Source organism: Musca domestica, unplaced genomic scaffold (genome assembly GCF_030504385.1).
Source record: "Musca domestica strain aabys unplaced genomic scaffold, Musca_domestica.polishedcontigs.V.1.1 61, whole genome shotgun sequence".
In the NCBI taxonomy this organism is placed as follows: Eukaryota; Metazoa; Arthropoda; class Insecta; order Diptera; family Muscidae; genus Musca; species Musca domestica.
The window spans coordinates 3628789-3633778 of record NW_026712367.1 but is presented as its reverse complement, the minus strand read 5'-3'; positions in this window follow the sequence as shown (position 1 = coordinate 3633778).

Below are 4990 nucleotides of genomic sequence, written 5' to 3'. Positions count from 1 at the left end.
GAAATAGACTTCGGTTGCCGATCCTTACCTCAACAAGCTGCCTAACCCGAACGAGTTCCGATCCATCTAAAAAGCCCTAGATATCAGTTGCCGAACCTATCCTCAACGAGCTGTCGAACCCGAATTAGTTTCAATCCATCTACAAAGACCTAGGCATAGGTTGCCGAACCTAGCCTCAACAAACTGTCGAACCCGAACGAGTTCCGATCCATCTAAAAAGCCCTAGGCATCGGTTGCCGAACCTAGCCTCAATGAGTTGTCGAACCCGAATGAGACTCTATCCATCTACAAAGCCCTAGACATCGGTTGCCGAACCTACCTTCAACGAGTTGACGAACCCGAACGAACCGAACCTACATTCACTGAGCTGCCAAAACCGAAAAAATCTCAATCCGCCTACGAAGACCTGGGCAGCTGTTCCCGAAGATCTCAACAGTGAATTGCTAGCTTTTATTCCACAAGTCTCCAATTCGCCTTCGAAGCCCTGTAAATCTACATCCCAAACACACACCTCGCAAACCCCAATTGTTCACAGCTCGTCGGCCCGATGAAGTTTCCGATTAACTCTACATCGAAAACATCCTGAACGATGACGTGACCGTGCACAATCATCGTGACCCTTGATCATATTCAACCCATCGACAAGCGGCGACCACAAGTTCCCGATTACCTTCCGAAAGCCAGCATCACCCGAACACAAACATCTTAATTTCTGAAAACAGTCAAACCGAGGACGACAAGTTCCCGATTACCTTCCAATCGCCAACATCCCGCATCACTCGATCACAAACATCGTAATTTCTGACAACAATTAAACCGCCGGCATCCGACGACCACAAGTTCCCAATTACCTTCAAATCTTTAACGCCAGCATTACCCGAATGCAATATCGTAGTTCCCGATCTTCCTCATCAATCAGCCGTGGACGACCGTTTGATGTTCACGAGTATCCAATCGCCTCCCAATAGTCGTCGGCTAACCACACTTCACATTAACCACCCTTGAACGCATTGTAAACAGTCCGACATCATCCTTCCCGATTGTCCACGAGTCGTCCATCCTCTTGCCTGCGATACGAGTAAACATCGAATTCCCGATCATCAATTAAGTATTTAAAGTCAATAAAACTTCCGATTTTTACTCCCAGGAAAGGGAGAAATCTACACTTATTATTTCGTAAGGTTTATTGGGTCCTTATGGAGACCCTGGGTGCAGCTGAGCTTATCTCAGCCGTCGAGAAAACCACGTAACTTTTGATGTGTAAGGGTAAAGTGTTGATCTGAATTGCTTGAGCCTTACAAGGGAGGATTTTTAGAAACATTCTTGAAACCTTGTGTAAGGCCTATGAAAGAGGATTTTTACAAAAGTTCTTGGAGCCTTCCGAAAGGATTCTGAAGTAGGATTTTTTAAAGTATCCTTATAGTCCTATTACGAGGATATTTAGTAGGACTTTTAGAGAATTTCTTGAGCTTTACTTAAAACTTTTTTTAAAGGACTTCGAGGGAGACTTTTTGAAGTTATTTTGGAGCCTTGTTTGAGGACTATGAAGAAGGATTTTTACAAAGTTCTTCCGCAAGGACTCTAAAGTAGGCGTTTTGTACAGTATCCTTGGAGCCCTATTACGGGGCTATTAAGGAGGAGTTTTAAAGAATACTTTCAGCCTAACTGAAAGGGATGAAGTAGGAGTTTACACAGAATTCTTGGAACCTTACTGAAGGACTTCGAATAATAACTTTTACAAGTTTCTTGGAGTTTTTATGGGGATTTTCACTGAATACTTGGAGCCTAAATAAATGACAACCAATTAGGTACTCATACAGAATTCTTGGAGCCCTTTTAGTGGGCTACAAACGAGGATTTTCACGGTTCGCCGAGCTTTTTATGTGGGCTATAAAGAATTTTTTACAGAATTCTTTAAAAAGACTTCAAGGGAGGACTTTTGTAGAATTCTTCAAGTTTTTGTTCGGGGTTTCAACAAACACTTGAAGGCTCAATAAATGACAACGGAATACAGAATTCTTGAACCCCTTCTTCGAGCTTCATAAGGACTATAGAGGATTTCTACGAGTTCTTCAAACTTTTGGAAGACCATGAAGAGGAATTTTCCAGTATTCTTCAGCATTATTGTCCTTAAAGGAGGTTTTTTTTTATGAATTTTCGAAGTTTTCTTTTGTAGCTATAAAAGAGGTTTTTTACAAAGTTCTTCCATGCCTCCTTTACAAATCCATCCTGGTTCATGGAATTTGAAAACAAATATATATATATTTGGAGCCTTTGAAAAGGATTATGACGGAGGATTTTTAATGAATATAAATTGGTATTTCGGAGAGAGTTCTTGAAGGCTTTTTAATGAAGAGTTTTTTACAGAATACTAGGAGCCATATAAAAGGTCCAATCCTTAAAGCTTTGTATAAGGGCTATACAGTACCAATTTTTATAGGAATTTTGAAGCCATGTGTGAGGAATATCAAAAAATAACTTTTATGCACTTTTTGCAGAATGGTGTAAATGGCAATTTTTCAGAATTATTGGAGCTTCAGTAAAGCACTGGAGCATAAAGCACTCATGAAAGGGTTTTTTTTATAAAATTCATGGAGCCTTAGTAAAGTACTACGTAGGAGAATTTCTAAAGGGATACTAAATGTAAGGGCTACGAAGGAGGAAGGAAGAAAGTCTACGAAAGAAGATTTTGAAAGAATGCGGGTTTTCAATGAATTATTGGAATCTGATTAAGGGATTGAAGCTTTCTAGGATCTTTTTTATGGCATCATAAAGGAGAATTTTTAGCAGGATCCATTTCGAGAATTTTTTACCGAATTTTCTTTCGAAAAGGGAATTTTTTACATTTGAGCCTTGTGTAAGGACATATTAGGACTATATTGAAAGACAAGGAGAAGAATTTTTAAATTATTCTTGTAGCCTTAATAAAGGACAATGGAGTAAAATTTCACACAATTTGTGGAGGCTCTTGGATCCTTGTTTAGGGACAATGAGCGAAGAATTTTTATAAAATGCATAAATATTATTCCTGAAAGCATTGTAGCTCCTTGGCTAAGTCTTCCACATTTTCCTGAAAATCTTTCATCATTCATTCGTTTTTCCCAATTAATATCCTCTTTCCGTTCGACATTTATGCAATTGAGAAATTATGAGAATTCTTCTATCATCCTTGAGGCTATTTAATTTTATTTAGCATCGAATTCGCATTGAAACCAAATTGTCCATAAATGGATTCCGATTACAATTCGCTGAGGCAAGGTGTATATTAAATTGTTCCAACATCTAAACAACACACTGGGTTATTAGTAAAAATATATAACAAACACTGGACCAAATACCCCCCTCCCCCCATAGCATGACTACGGGACCCCTCACGAGCAGAGATTGAAGCAATCTCTGAAATCTGGTTTGGTGTGGCTAACATATGTTGGACATGCTGTTAAGAGCAGCACATCTAAGTGAGCCTAAATAAATTGCCATGGTCGATGGCAAATGGGAAGATAATAATGCCATGATAATTTTCATGGTAGATTACAGAGCATCCACTGATACCCTACAATTGCCAGTATTGCGAGTGATAAGAAGATAGCCGGACAATCCTTTCTCTTTCACTGGGCTGGCTTTGAGTGTAGGGTAATATAATACGGAGCAAAATGTTTATTCTATAATAGCTTAAATATATGGTGATGGCCAACAGTATGACAAGCTTCCTCTGGCGTTGTGGCAACATCGCTGGCTGGCTGGGTAGTTGGTAGATTGGTATACCAGTCTCCATTGTCGAAGGCCAGTAAATACTGACATTTTCATATGTTAACCATTAAGAATGCAACGCCTTTCCACCGACGATGTGGACTGCTGGAACTTACCCTGCTAGCGTCGGATGATTGCTGACCGAACGACCGCTCGGTGTTGCAATACCAACAACAGCTGCTAAAATCTTAAACATTTTCCTGATTCTGTTTACAATGACGACGACGAAGAAGAAGATTTGGTCAATTCCCAAAGAAGAGAGAAGAACAAAACTTTCATCAGAGGTTTTCCTTAGCTGCCACAGAGAAAGAGAGACAATTTGATTTAAGGTTAGAGCTGCCATGGCATTTTGCTGATGTTAATGTCACGTTAGAGGGTTGCGGCTTGTACCCCTCAAAGCACACAGTGGTTAGAAATAGTAAAGACTAAAAGAAAACAGGAATACTCAATTCCATCCCGAAAAAAATTTTTAAGGATATTTGGAAAACCCACTTTCTAAACCCTAGAAACGTGGATTTTAGGAATTTTTTTTACTACCTTCCTGGGACCCATATTTTAGACTTTAGGAGGACCCACATTGGACTTTAGGAGGATCCACATTGTTAGGATATTTGGAGGACTTTAAGGACAATTTGAAAACGCTGCGAAGACCCATATCGAGAGCTATGGATGTTGAATTTTTAAAATATTTGGAGGTCCTTAAAAATATTTTATGAACGTGGATTTTTTAAAGATATACCTAGGTCTGTGGACGTGGATTTTTTTTAAATATTCGGAGTCCTTAAAGGAAGTTTTATGGATGTGGATATTTATAGATATTTGAAGGTCCTTAAAGGATAATTTATGGACGTGATTTTTTTAAAATATTTTGAGGTCCTTAAAGGATATTCTAGAACGTGGATTTTTTTAAATATTTGGAGTTCCTTAAAGGATATTCTATGGACGTGGATTTCTTAAAAATATTTGGAGGTCCTTAAAAGATATTCTATGGACGTGGATTTTTTTTTAATATTTGGAGGTCCATAAAAGATATTCTATGGACATGGATTTTTTTTAAATATTTGGAGGTTCTTAAAGAATATTCAATGGACGTGGATTTTTTTTAAAATATTTGGAGGTCTGTGGACGTGGATTTCTTAAAAATATTTGGAGGTCTGTGGACGTGGATTTTTTTTTAAATATTTGGAGGTCCTTAAAGGATATTCTATGGACGTGAATTTTTTAAAATATTTGGAGGTCT